Source organism: Lactuca serriola, chromosome 3 (assembly GCF_051521515.1).
Source record: "Lactuca serriola cultivar US96UC23 chromosome 3, Lser_US96UC23_V15, whole genome shotgun sequence".
Classification (NCBI taxonomy): Eukaryota; Viridiplantae; Streptophyta; class Magnoliopsida; order Asterales; family Asteraceae; genus Lactuca; species Lactuca serriola.
The window spans coordinates 140,156,832-140,172,419 of record NC_136410.1 but is presented as its reverse complement, the minus strand read 5'-3'; positions in this window follow the sequence as shown (position 1 = coordinate 140,172,419).

Genomic DNA, 15,588 nt, shown 5'->3' with positions numbered 1-15,588 from the left:
TATTAATCTTTTTCAAAGGTTTTATAAAAACTCCTTATATACCTTTATATTGTCAATTGCATGCCTGTATATGTATAGTTATATAAATAATGTTTAAAGGACTTAGGAAGGCTAACCCGCCTTATTTCCTTTTCCCCGTTGGGATGTGGTCTGGTAGGGTATCGGGTATCCGTCCGAAGTTCGTTTAACTATCAGTTATATATCATGTGTACATATAGAGACATAAAAGTTTCCTCAGTCAGTTCAGTACCTTTGGGTAGCAAAGGAATACTTCAGATTATACACGTACATGGTTAGTAATTATTATAGGTATAGTTAGGAGATACAAATTACTATTCCAAGTACAGGGAATCACACAAGAGTCAGTTCATTCATGAGTTTATACGAGTACATTACATGATACATGAGTACATTACATGATACCTGAGTACATTACATGATACATGAGTACGTTTACATAGATACGCTTACATGAGTACGTTTACATGAATACTTTTACGTAGATATTATATGGCGAGTTACTATTACATATTATATGTGTAGATACTGTTATATATAATTCTCCTTCTTATCTTTACTTTGTGATAACAACCACATAATCGACGAGATAGATTGGACTTTATATCCTAGTTCTAAAGGATACTTTGCGGGACTAACCATTCCTATCACCACTGTTAGCTACAGAGGTAAATGCACGTTTACGAATGTCTTCGGTTGATACCATTATAGGTATACTTTAAGGGACTAACTATTCCTACACCCAACTGTTAGCTACAGAGGTAAATGTACATCTACGGATGTCTTAAGTTAACACTGTTAGTTATCCTAGTACAAAAGGATAATACTTCGGTCATTATAATATTTCTTCCTTTACTATGTGACACATTCACATTATCGACGAGGTATGATATATTTGATATAGATAACTATTTTCCTTATTACCTTTAGATTGTGACTCATAAACATAAACGATGAGGTATACTATAGTTTTATACTAATAGTTAAATAGGGAAAAACTATCACATTTACAAAGATGCTTACTTTCAAAACAGTAGGGTCTTGATAGAAGACTACATTCAAAACAGTAGGGTCTTGGTAGAAGACTTTTTTTATAGGGATCATAGGGATTTCTAGGGTTATTCAAACGCTTTCCATTACTTACAAACCTTCACACACTTATATGAACTTCCTTTCAAAAACAATGTCAAGACTTTCATTACAAGTTTTACAAATCAAAGACACATTAATACTTATGAATTCACCAGCTTTTTGGCTGATACTCGCTTTCAAAATAACTTGTATTCTCAGGTCATAAATAGACAGGTATGACAACCAGGTTTTGTGAAGATGGAGCAGTTCAGACTCGTCTTTTATTTTGATGAGTCATTTTGTTGTCTTATATTGTGAAACAACACACTTGTAATTAAAATTTGTACTATTAATGCAATGGATGATGTTGTTGCTTGTTTACTGCTTTACATTTGTTGTGATACATTACATGACGTCCTCCGCCCAAGAACGTTTCCGTCGTTCTCGGTTTTGGGGTGTGACACTAGTCCTCATTCGACTCACTGAGTCAACCTCAACTCTGAAAATCATCACTGATCGCAATCTATGAAATGTCCCGACCCAACTCGCCGAGTCCGGCTCCTGACTCGGCGAGTACCATCGTGCACTCTGTCCTCTAGATTCCCTCTGACTCACCGAGTCGCTTCCCCAACTCAGTGAGTCACCAACTGTGTGATTATCGGGAAAACCCTCGTCCTACTCGTCGAGTCGGCTATTGGACTTGGCGAGTTCATGCCATGCTCAAGCTGAATTGACCTCTTGAGGTCAGATCCGCTTCTCTAAACCATAGATCCAGCTTCCCAAAGCATTATAATCACGTAAAGCTAACATCTTGGTGCTCATGCAAAGGCTCAAAGGCCTTATTTGAAGATATGGCCTCTAAAATGACATCCTAAGCTCATAACCTCCATTAACACCCATAAAGCTCAAGGGAAAAGGGTCTCTGGACCTCTTTGGGTCCAGATCTACAGCACCAACACGAGAAGGGACCAATTACTCCATATAACCATCCTCTAAAGGGGCTAAAAAGCCCTAACTCTAAGAATTACACCATAAACTGAAGAAGGGTCGAATGAATACCTCAAAATGAAGTCTCTGAGCCCTGGAATCATTGGATTAGCACCCTCTTTAGCCTCCTTTTGTCTTGGTCCTCTTCTATTTGCAAACACACTAACAAATGATCAAGAAATGACTTTTTTCCTCTCACAAACGCTCTAGCTCACTTAGGGTTTCTCTCTGGGGTCTGGTAGCCGCAAATTACGGCTATAAGGCCCTTTAAATAGGCCCCAAACCCGAGGAATTAGGGTTTCATTAAACAGCATGGACTTGCCGAGTCCTTGTGGAACATCCCAAAATTCAAGACCAAAAATTTCTTTTAATAAAACATTACTTTAAGCAAAGACATCATTCCAAAACATAATCTAAGTATAAGTTTTCAAAACACATGTTCATTATCAGAGTAAACATTCCCCGGTTGACTAATCTATGGTGTGTGCCATGCGATCACCCCGAGCTCCTCCCTCCGCTACCGGAAGTACCTGAAAACAAAACTGAAAACCGTAAGCACGAAGCTTAGTGAGTTCCCCACCCTACCACATACCATGCGCATAACTGCGCACTGCACATACTGGGCCACGCCCTCTGACTAGCTGCAACTAACACATACTAGAAGAACTGGGCCACGCCCGCTATCTTGGGCCCCGCCCTCTACCTCGGGCCTCGCCCGCTACAACGGCCCCGCCGCTCCGGGCCCCGCCTGGCTTCGAGCCCCGCTCGGATACAGATCTGTTTCACTTAGGCCTCGCCCACTAACATATAATAGCACATAAACATATCACATAACATTACATAAACTAAACATATACTAACAACTCTTACTCTAAGGCCTCGCCTATCTCTGGGCCCCGCCTGTGTCCTGCTACTGATGAGTCATGGAGCTTCGTCCATACTCCTGCTGATAGTGAGATACGGGCCCAGCCCACCCTCACTCCTTTCCTGACTTGGGCCTCGCCCCTGCTCTGCTGCTACTGAGATGTGGAACACCATCCACACTCTGCTATTGGTGAGATACGGGACCTCGCCCACACTCACCTCCCTACCAGGCACATACAAGTATCACACAGACATCAAGTATAAACTATCACATAAACCGCTCCTTGGGCACCCGCCCTCTATCATTGGACCTCGTCCGAATATCATACTAGCATACTATGCCTAGGGCTAACCCCGAGTCTTCTACTCATAACTACATGGGCTGACATTGTGGCCGTAGACCCATTCATACAAAGGGAAACTCACCTGATACTGCTGAACTGCTGCTGCTAAACCCTTTGACCACTACCTGACCACTGACTCCGAACTGCTGCTCCAATAGCTCCCCGAGCTATCAATATCAACATAACACTTAGCCTAACTGACCTTCAAAGGTCAACCAAGTCAACTCTGGTCAAAGTCAACGTCCTGGTCAAAGTCAACCTTCCAGGTCAACCCTACTCATCGAGTCACCCTACTGACTCGCCGAGTTCATAAGTCCAGAGTCCTTCCACTCGCGACTCTACTCGCCGAGTCAGCCCCTGACTCGCCGAGTCTACTGATTCCCGATTCCTGTCCTGTCCAACTCACTGAGTCCTGGCTCGACTCGCTGACCCGAGACTTAACTCGAAGGGTTTGGAACCACGCGACCTGACTCGCCGAGTCTAAGAACAGACTCGCCGAGCACACGGCAATCTTCATCCAACTCACCGAGTTCATGCCTATCTTCATCCGACTCGACGAGTTGTTCATCCCACTCGTCGAGTTCCTCCTCATCTTCAAGCTACTCGCCGAGTCCACTCGAAGGACTCGCCGAGTCCAATAAGATCCACTTACATGCAGAGGACTTCCGAGTCATGCATGAACTCCAAACTGTAGATCTACCCTTCCCAAGCCTATTCCCCACGTAAAGTTGCAAACTTTACGTGTAGAGAGGGAGATCTAGGCAAAATGCACTAATAACTAGGGTTTAAGACCAAGAGGCTCCGAAATCCACCCAATGGCTGATACTTTACGGGATTCTAAACCAACACAAGCATGGATCTGAGGTAGCAACCTCAGATCTGGACCTCAAGCTTGAAATTGATCTTAGGCATGGCTTAAAAGCCCCAAAACTCATAACCAAAGAAGATCTAAAGGAGGGAAACGAATTGATACCTTCCAATGCTCTGAAATGCTCCCCAAACTTCATATCCAAAGCCACTCCTTAAAGCTTCAAAGATTCCCACTTCTTCTTCTTCTAAATCCCTCAAAAATGGCCAAAAGAATAAATCATCAGAATGGAGGCTTAGGGTGCGGCGTTCTGGGTGTGAGAGGCAGTAAAGGAGCCCTAGGAAGAAGATTGAGACGTTTAAATAGGCTCCAAGCCCCGGATTTAGGGTTTTCCTCGCACAGACCAGACTCGCCGAGTCTATTTGGCCGACTCGCCGAGTTGGTCACTTACTCCTCGACCCGGATCCCGCTCCGACTCGCCGAGTCCTCCCTTGGACTCGCCGAGTCCCTCCTAAATTTTGGGTTTCCTTTACTTTCTTGGCTTTCAAAATCTTGGGTGTTACACCTTGGGGCGACTCGCCGAGTTCAGCCATCCACCCGGATAATGATTCGCGTCTCTACTCGGCGAGTCTACGCATCAACTCGCCGAGTTCTTCCATAAAACTAGAAATTCAATGAATAAATAAATTACCTGAAATTCCGGATGTTACAATTCTCCCCCACTTGAATCAGACTTCGCCCTCGAAGTCTCATCCCTGAAATAGCTCCGGATGCTGCTCACGCATCTCCCGCTCTGGCTCCCAAGTCAACTTCGATCCTCTCCGATGTTGCCACTGAACCTGCACCAAAGGCACCTCCTTGTTCCTCAGAACCTTGATCTTCCGATCCACAATCGCAACTGGTCTCTCCACGTAGTTCAGGCTCGCATCCACCTGAATGTACTCTAACGGCACTACCGACGACTCGTCGGCTATACACTTCCTCAATTAAGACACGTGGAAGGTATTATGAATCTGCTCCAACTCCGTAGGTAGCTCCAAGCGATACGCTACCCTGCCCACCCTCGCGATCACTCTGAACGGCCCAATATACCGGGGCCCAAGCTTGCCCCTCTTCCTGAATCGAATCACTCCTTTCCAAGGAGATACCTTCAGCAGAACATAATCACCGACCTGGAACTCAAGCTTGGATCGTCGCCTATCCGCATAACTCTTCTGGCGACTCTGAGCGGTCAACAATCTCTGCCTGACCTGCTGTATCTGCTCTGTCGTCTGAATCACAATCTCCGTGCTACCCATCACTCGTTGCCTTACCTCTCCCCAACAAATGGGAGTCCGACACCTCCTCCCATACAACAGCTCAAAGGGCGGCATACCAATGCTCGAATGATGGCTGTTGTTGTAGGAGAACTCCGCTAAGGGCAAATACGTGTCCCAACTTCCGACAAAATCCAACACACATGCTCGGAGCATGTCCTCGAGCGTCTGAATCGTCCGCTCGCTCTGACCGTCAGTCTGTGGGTGGTATGCGGTACTAAAATGCAGCCTCGTACCCAACTCCTCATGGAATTTCTTCCAAAATCTGGAAGTGAAACACACATCTCGATCTGACACAATCGAGATCAGCACCCCATGTCGCGATACCACCTCTCTCACATATATCTCTGCTAACTTCTCCGCAGAAGAACTCTCATTAATGGCAAGAAAGTGAGCGCTCTTTTTCAAGCGGTCTACTATCACCCAAATTGCATCGACACCCCTCTCCGTTCTCGGCAATTTGGTGATAAAATCCATGGATATCTGCTCCCATTTCCACTCTGGGACTTCCAGTGGCTGCAACTTACCATGCGGTCTCTGATGTTCGGCCTTAACCCTACGACAGGTTAGGCACCTCTCAACAAACCACACTACATCTCTCTTCATACAGGGCCACCAATACTCCCTTTTAAGATCCAGAAACATCTTAGTGGTCCCGGGATGGATTGAGAACCTCGATCTATGCGCCTCCTCCATCAAGATGGTATGCGTTCCTCCAACAAACGGTACCCAAATCCGACCTTGGAAGGTCATAAGCCCTCTGCTATTGGTCACGAACTTCGACAGCTGTCCGGTAACTCGCTCTCTCTTACGATTCTCTGTTCTCACTGCCTCAGCCTGAGCCCCTCTGATGGTGTCCAACACCGGAGTCATCACCGTCAATCTCATACAAATATCCCGAATCGGGGAGTTCTCTGCCTTACGACTCAGGGCGTCGGCTACCACATTAGCCTTGCCCGGGTGGTACAGGATCTCGCAATCATAATCCTTTACCACATCCAACCATCTCCTCTGACGCATGTTCAGGTTTGGCTGATCCATCAAATACTTCAAACTCTTGTCCGTGTATATCGTACACCGAACCCCATACAGATAATGGCGCCAAATCTTGAGGGCGCACACCACAGCCCCCAACTCTAGATCGTGGGTAGGATACCTTGCCTCATGGGGCTTCAGCTACCTCGATGCGTACGCGATCACATGCCCCCTCTGCATCAACACCGCGCCCAACCCAGATATCGATGCGTCACAATACACCACGAAGTCCTCCATCCCCTCTGGAAGAGCCAACACCGGGGCTTCGCACAATCTCTGGCGAAGAGTCTCAAATGAGGCCTACTGCTCTGGGCCCCAGCTGAACACCACACCCTTCCGGGTCAACCTGGTGAGAGGAACATCAATCTTGGAGAAATCCCTGATGAACCTCCGATAATAGTCGGCCAACCCTAGAAAACTCCTGATCTCAGAATGAGATTTCGGCACCTCCCAACTCATCACCGCCTCGATCTTGGCCGGATCGATCAAAATCCCCTTTTGGTTAATGAGGTGACCAAGAAACTGCACCTCTCGTAACCAAAAATCGCACTTGGAGAATTTGGCATAAAGCCTCTCCGATCTCAGCATGCTGAGGATTTCTCGCAAATGCTCCTCATGCTGCTCCCTGGATTTCGAATACACCAAAATGTCGTGTCACACCCCGAAACCAGAATGGCGGAAACATTCGGGGGTGGATGACTTCACGTAGTATCACAACCATTGAATATTGTAAAGAAAGTAACACAACCATCACATATATAATGAAAACGTATGTTGTTGCGTTATACATAATGGCAAAAGAATATTACAATGAGATGATAAATGTTCCATAATAAAACATCCTTAGTGTTCCTTTCTCCAAAAGCTGGTGGTTACCTGTATTACTGATTCCCTGAGAAATACAAGTGGTTTCGAAAAAGTGTCAACAATTTAGTTGGTGAGTTCATAAGCGTTTTGTATTGAAAAAGTATGTCCTTTTTGATAGTAAACCGATGAACGAGGTTTTCAGAAAATCCAATATTTTCTATAAATGATTTGAAAAGTTTCCCGTGTTGGAGTGCGTTTGTGTTTTCCATACTTGAATAATAGTGATAAAATTTGTATTAACGATAAAATGGAAAACTGAAATGCATATATGAATCTCGTAAATCTAACTTTTTTTTTTATACTTTTATGTGAGTTTTATAACCATGCTAACGACATTGTTGGCCTGTAACAACGTTCTTCAGGCGTTGGAACTGTTATGACATTTGTCACCCCAGGCCCGCCGGCCTAGCTGTAGCTAACAACTTAGGTGTGGGATTGTCAATCCCGTATAGATCTATACACAAGTATCACGCTCCCCCTACAAGGGATTATGGTATATAATACAGGACTTAATAATGCATACTCGAACGTACGTGAAGCTGTCTCACATTACTAGATATAAACAGATTTACGATGATAAAAGACTGTACTTCCTTTGAAAGCATTTCATTTGTCGAGATGTATATGTAAAATGTATGAATCACTTGAATACTATGCTCATTATAGTTTGTCAAAAGTATGTTCCCATTTGGTAATAACAACTTGGTGATATAATATTCCTTTAAAACATAAAGTTATTTTTGTATCAACACTCTATAAGAACGATATTATAAAAATGATACTTTGATTTGTAATGTACTTGTATTCCCCCCCTAAAATGTGAAAAGAATTGAAAAGTAGGGGTATGAACTCACTCGTTTCGAAGAGAGAGGCTAGGGTTGAGCAGAACTTCGTCCGCGGATGGTTGCGTCGTTGGGCTCTTCGAGGATCTCTGCAGCGTAAATCTTTCGTCGGGGCTCGAGTGCGGAAACCGAGGTGAGGGAATGGTCTCTGGTGCTTGGAAGGGTGTGAGAGTGACTGAAGAATTGAGAAAGGTGTGCAAAGACTCGAGCTCATGCCTTCTATTTATAGGGCTGGAAACCCTCGTACGCGGCGCGTACTTCCGGAGTACGCTGGGCGTACTCGGTACGCGGGGCGTTCTTGGTTACGCGGGGCGTAGAATGGCGTCATGGCTTACGAATCGGGTCTAGCTAAACGTAGCTTGGGCGGGCCGATGGGACTCGACGCTGGGTCTAGTACGCGGGGCGTACTCCCAGAGTACGCGGGGCGTAATCCCTGCTTCCGACTTCTAAATTCCGTAACTTTCGCATACGAGCTCCGTTTTTCGCGTTCTTTATATCCACGCGTAGGTGAGATTATGCTCTACAACTTTCATTTAGACTTCGTCGGCTAGTTTTGACTTTATTTTTAATGATATATTTTTAATAGGCCGGGCCACCTAAAGTTCGTTAAAAATTCATAGGTTCTTTATTCGACGTCGGTTTTTGTTTGTCTTTTTATTGTGTTATTACTACTGAGGAGATCTTCAACTTTCGTTTAGGTTGCGTTAGCTAAATAACACTCGATCTTCAATCCGAGTTTTTAGCTCTCTACTACCGTTACGAAACTTTGAAAATTCGTAACTTCTTCATACGAGGTCCAATTTGGGCGATCTTTTTATGCACGTTCACCTTTCAATGAGATCTACGACTTTTGTTTAGATACTTAAGGCTTAAAATGCATTTTATTGAGATTCTACTTTTTACGTCAAATAATGTTTTAACGTCGCGTCGTAAATATACGAGTGGTTATAATTTCTTCAATATAACCCGGTTTTGAGCGTTCTTTATGTTTTTGGAAACCTTGGCATGATATCTAATATTCGATGCATCCCAACTTAGATACTTGAACACTTTATTTTCGAGGTTAATTTCGTTTTACTTAGCTTTCGAGCGTTACAATGCTTTTGGAAAAATATAGGGTTGTCACATCATCCCCCTGTTAAGGGAATTTCGTCCCGAAATTTACTCTAAGATAGCGTTTACAGCTTTGGAAAAAGATGCGGGTACTTTTGTTTCATCTGATCCTCGCGTTCCCAGGTGTATTCAGGTCCCCGCTTGGCGTTCCAGCGGACCTTTACAATGGGTATGCGGCTTTGTTTATTCCTTTTGATTTCCCGATCCATGATCTCTACTGGTTCCTCCACAAATTGAAGATTTTCATTTATTGCAATTTCGTCTAGAGGGACGACAAGGGTCTCATCGGATAAGCACTTCTTCAGATTCGATACGTGAAAGGTAGGGTGTACGTTGTGGAGCTCCTGAGGTAGTCTAAGTTTGTAGGCCACTGGACCGATCCTGGCAATGATCTCGAATGGTCCGATGTATCTAGGGTTCAGTTTCCCACGTTTTCCGAAGCGTATTAAACCTTTCCAAGGTGAGAATTTGAGTAGGACACGGTCTCCAACTTGGAATTCCAAGGGTTTGCGTCTCTTATCTGCGTAACTCTTTTGTCTATCTCTTGATGCTTTTAGACGTTCTCGGATTTGAACAATCTTCTCCGTAGTTTCCCTTATGATTTCTGGTCCCGTGAGCGTGTTGTCAGTTGCTTGTCCTTTTGCTAGTTGCGTGTCCCCCACTTCGGCCCAGCACAAAGGTGACCTGCATTTGCGTCCATAGAGGGCTTCGAACGGGGCAGCCTTGATACTGGTGTGGCAGCTATTGTTGTACGAGAACTCGACCAATGGTAGATGTGTGTCCCATGCTTTGCCAAAATCGATTACGCAAGCTCTCAGCATGTCTTCTAGGGTTTGTATAGTTCTCTCGCTCTGGCCGTCGGTTTGTGGGTGATAAGCGGTACTCATGTCTAGTCTTGTCCCCAAAGCTTTTTGTAGCGACTGCCAGAACCTTGAGGTGAATCTACTATCTCGGTCCGAGATAATGGATATGGGCACACCATGCAGTCGTACAATTTCTCTGAGGTATGTCCTTGTTAACTTCTCCAATTTATCCGTCTCTTTGATCGGTAGGAAATGTGCTGACTTAGTTAACCTGTCGACAATTACCCAAATGGTGTCGAGTCCGCTTATTGTCTTGGGTAACTTTGTTATGAAATCCATGGTTATCCGCTCCCACTTCCATTCGGGTATTTCTGGTTGTTGTAATAAACCCGAGGGCTTCTGGTATTCCACCTTGACTTTGGCACATGTCAGGCATTTGCTCACGTAGGTAGCAATTTCGGCTTTCATGTTTTGCCACCAGTACAACTTCTTGAGATCGAGATACATCTTATCGGAGCCGGGATGTATGGAGTATCGTGTTTTATGGGCTTCGTCCATAACGATTTCTCTGAATCCACCAAACTTCGGTATCCAAATTCGATCCATGAAATAACGAATTCCATTGCTCTTAGTCTCAAGGTTTTTATCCATTCCCCTTAGGGCTTCTCCTGTCACATTTTCGGATTTCAAGGCTTCTATTTGGGCTTCCTTGATTTGTGTGAACAGGTGTGATTGGATAGTCATAGTTAGGGACTTCACCTGGCGGCCTGAGTATTCCTTCCGACTGAGTGCATCAGCCACTACATTAGCCTTTCCGGGGTGATATCGAATTTCGCACTCGTAATCACTTAGTAGTTCTACCCATCGTCTCTGTCTCATGTTGAGTTCCTTCTGACTGAGGATATGTTGGAGGCTTTTATGATCGGTGAAGATGGTACATTTTGTGCCGTAGAGATAGTGTCTCCATATCTTCAGAGCGAAGACGACTGCTCCTAGCTCAAGATCGTGCGTTGTGTAGTTTACTTCGTGCGTCTTTAGTTGCCTTGAGGCGTAGGCGATGACCTTCCCTCTTTGCATTAAGACACACCCAAGTCCTTGGTTTGATGCATCACAATAGACCACGAAGTCCTCCGTTCCCTCTGGCAAGGTTAGGATGGGCGCACTACATAAGGCTCGCTTTAGTGTCTGAAATGCACTGTCTTGTTTTTCTCCCCAGTCGAAGGTCACATTCTTCTGGGTTAGGGTGGTAAGTGGCTTGGCAATCTTTGAAAAGTTCGGTATGAATCTTCGGTAATAACCGGTGAGTCCCAAAAATTGCCGGATTTCTGTAGGGGTTCTTGGAGTAGTCCAACTATCTATTGCCTTTATCTTGGAGGGGTCCACGTGTATTCCTTCTTTGCTTACAACATGTCCTAGGAAATCCACTTCCCGAATCCAAAATTCACATTTGGAAAATTTTGCGTAAAGTTTCTCTGCCCTTAATGTTTCCAGTACTTGGCGGAGGTGTTTGCTGTGTTCTTCATGGCTTCTTGAATAGATGAGTATATCATCTATGAACACGATCACGAACTTGTCCAGGAAGGGACGACATACTCGGTTCATCAAGTCCATGAACACTGCTGGAGCATTCGTCAATCCGAAGGGCATTACCACAAATTCGTAGTGACCATAACGTGTTCGGAAAGCCGTTTTGGGGATGTCTCCTTCCAGTACTCGCAGTTGGTGATAACCAGACCTTAGATCGATCTTTGAGAAGTAGCTTGCTCCCTGCAGTTGGTCGAATAGATCATCTATGCGCGGTAAGGGATATCGGTTCTTGATCGTGAGTTTGTTTAGTTCCCGATAATCGATGCACATGCGAAAGGATCCGTCCTTCTTTTTCACGAACAGGACTGGCGCTCCCCATGGTGAGAAGCTCGGTCTGATGAATCCCTTGCTCAGCAGCTCGTTTAATTGACTGGATAGTTCCTGCATCTCGGCTGGGGCTAAACGGTACGGTGACTTTGCTACAGGGGTAGCTCCGGGGATTAAGTCGATTCTGAACTCAACTTGACGTTCGGGTGGGATTCTTGGAAGATCTTCTGGGAAAATATCCGGGAAGTTGCAGACTTCCGGGATATCTTTAATGTTTTTCGATTCTCGCTTCTTGTCTACTACGTGGGCTAGAAAGGCATGATATTCCTTACGAAGATATTTTTGTGCTTTAATATAGGAAATGATTTGTAAACTTGAACTAGGTTTGTTGCCATAAATGACAAGAGTTTCGCCGTTTGGCAGATTTAAGCGAACAACCCTTTCGTGGCAAAGGATATCGGCATGGTGAAGGCTCAACCAGTCCATACCGATGATGACATCGAAACTTCTTATGGAAATGGGCATAAGATCGACTTGAAACAAACGCTCGTTTAAATTTAGTGTGCACCCTATGTATAAATCGTTTGCGTGTTCTGTTTTACCGTTTGCCATTTCTACAGTGAATATTTTACTGAGTGGTTGGGGTTTTTGATTAAGTAGGTGTTTGAATTTATGACTCACAAAACTTCTCTCCGCACCGCAGTCAAAAAGTATGCATGCATAAGTGTTGTTGAGTAGGAACGTACCCGTAACCACCGTCGGGTCTGCTATTGCTTCATTCTGTCCTACTGCCAACACTCTCCCTACACCGCCAATATTCCTTTCCTTGGGACAATCCCTCCTGAAGTGTCCAGTCTCTCCGCACCCATAACACGCCCGGCTTACCCCAGTGCCAGAAACCTGAGTAATTGGTCGTGCCGGTGCTTTATAGAAACGGGTTGTGTGCCCTTTCCTGTCACAGTTCTTGCAGTGCATCTCGCGACAAATACCATGGTGATGGTAGTTGCACTTGCTGCACTTGGGCAGAATCCCTGCATATGGTTTTGTTGGTGCAGAGGTAGCAGGAGTTGTGGTGGGGGTAGTAGCAGCATGAACTGCAACCATTTGTTTCTTTGAAGGTTCTTGTGAAGTTTGCCCCTTCCTTTTGTTCCAAAATTTCTTCTTCTTGTTGTTGTTGTTGGCATTGATTTCATTGTTGCTGTTCCCTTTGGTTGGTTCAGCCATAATCGCCGCGACTCCTTGATAGACACCATGATCAACAAGAGATTGCACTAGTTCCTTGGCGCTGGCGAAAGTCAAGGGTCTGGAAGCTAGCACACTTCCTCGAAGTTGGGGTGATAGTCCCCAAATGTATCTCTCAACCTTTTGGCTCTCCAGGGTTAACATTCCTGGGCAAAGTGTTATTAAGTCACTGAACCTGTTGGTGTAACCAGCTATGTCCGATCCTACCATCGAGAGGTTCCACAGTTCCTGTTCAAGCTTCTGAATCTCGCCTCTTGGGCAGTATTCTCGAAGGAGCATTCTTTTCAGGTTTTCCCAACCCATGGAGTTTGCCACCACCAGGGTTAGTGTCTGGACGTGGCCGTTCCACCATGTCAGGGCGCGTTCAGAGAAAGTAAAAGCGACGAACTTTACTTTGCTTTCTTCAGGACATGCACAGATTTCGAATACAGCTTCTGTTTTCTCTATCCATTGAGATAGAGCCAATACTCCCCCAGTCCCGTAAAAGGGAATAGGTTTTCCGTTGGTGAAGTCTTTGTAAGTGCATACCCCTGAACGACTTTGACCTTGGCCATTTGTAAAACTGTTTGTTCCTCCCCCCGATCCGTTGTTGCTCATTTGAGCCATTGCTGCAGTTACAGCAGCGGTTACAGCAGTCTGGAACATAACGGTGTCCATAATTGGAGGGGGTGGTGGAGGTGGTGTTGAAGTTGAGTTTCTGCGTGTTGATCTACGAGGAGGCATGTTCTGGTAGAGAAAAATAAGAATGAATACTATAAGTTTCTAATGTTTTGACAATCGTGTGTTAGTTGTAATTTGTTTTGACTTTAGTTTATGGTTTCAAGGTAGGCATAGAAAAACTCGTAATTTTTTAGAGGTATATAATAAGAAATACTTCATATTCATTCATATAGGTCACACTTGAGGTGTGTTACATTACATATCTTGTTCGGGAAAAATTTGACCCTCCTAGAGGTCTCCGATTGCAGATACTAAAGGGAAATAAGGGAAAAACTTTTATCCGAGATCCTAATCTATAACAAAATTTTTGGGCATCGAACAAGCTCTACTTGCGGCGTTTGGAGCTAGACTCGGCATTCGACCGTTTGACTCCCATCAGTCGCCTCTCGAGATCTGCTTGTTGTTCCTTCATCCCTCTTATTTCTGCCAGAGCCACTATCATTTGGTTCTGAAGTGTTCCCATGTAGATTTGGGTATTCTCATGTAGTCCTTCCAAACGGCGGATGTCAGCGGCGTTACCTTGGGTAGCAGCATTGATTTCACGAACTCTGGCTGCTTGTTGGTCCGCCTGGTAGTTCTGGTTAGCTATAGCATTCACGACGACAGGAAGTGCTCGATCTGCTGAGCCTCCCCCACTGACGTTGTAAAAATCCCGACACATGCCGAATGGAGGGCGTACACCTTGCTGGCGGCTCCAGTAGTAGAGGTGGCTTCCCCAGATGGGGATGGGTCCCGGTTGATCTGGTCTGATTACGGGAGGATGAGGGATGGGAGGGTCGTACACTTCTGGCTCGGAGTCTGTCCCGCTAGAAATTTCCACGATCTCTTCGTCGACTTCGAACTCCTCTCCGACTTCGACTTCGAATTCTTCCTCGGCCTCTTCTTCGATTTCCTCTGGGTCTTCCTCCGGGTCTTCTTCTATCCAACCGTCGTTGCCTTGGTTTGGGTAGTAGGGATCTCCTGGTAAATGGAATCCGGCCATTTGTCTGTACTAGGATAGATGTATGAGAACGTTATAAGAAAAGAAATTTCTATTTAACGACTTATTATTTTTAACTATAATATTTATGGTACAACTATTTTTAATAATACTTCTATACTATTTCAACTTGGCGAAACTAGAACAATTTTGTATTTGGTAAGTTTTTGGCTTGTTGTCCACTACGACCATTCCTCGACGTACGTTGGTCAAATCCAGGATAAATATAGTTGATCAGGCTATATTTATTCTCGACATGATTACATACCCCGAGGCTCAATCGTAGTGTCGTAACTTGCCGTAATACTTTGTAGTAAAACTTGTTATGATACGAGATTTATGCATGCTTGTAAAAATGTATATCTTTAAAAGAATGTATTTTGTTCATGAAAATGTTTCATCAGAGGGTTTTTGGTCCCCTTTGTATTTATAGTTTGTATATCGTATGTGGTTCGATATACTTAGTTCACTATAAACAATGCTCTGATACCAATTTGTCACACCCCGAAACCAGAATGGCGGAAACATTCGGGGGTGGATGACTTCACGTAGTATCACAACCATTGAATATTGTAAAGAAAGTAACACAACCATCACATATATAATGAAAACGTATGTTGTTGCGTTATACATAATGGCAAAAGAATATTACAATGAGATGATAAATGTTCCATAATAAAACATCCTTAGTGTTCCTTTCTCCAAAAGCTGGTGGTTACCTGTAT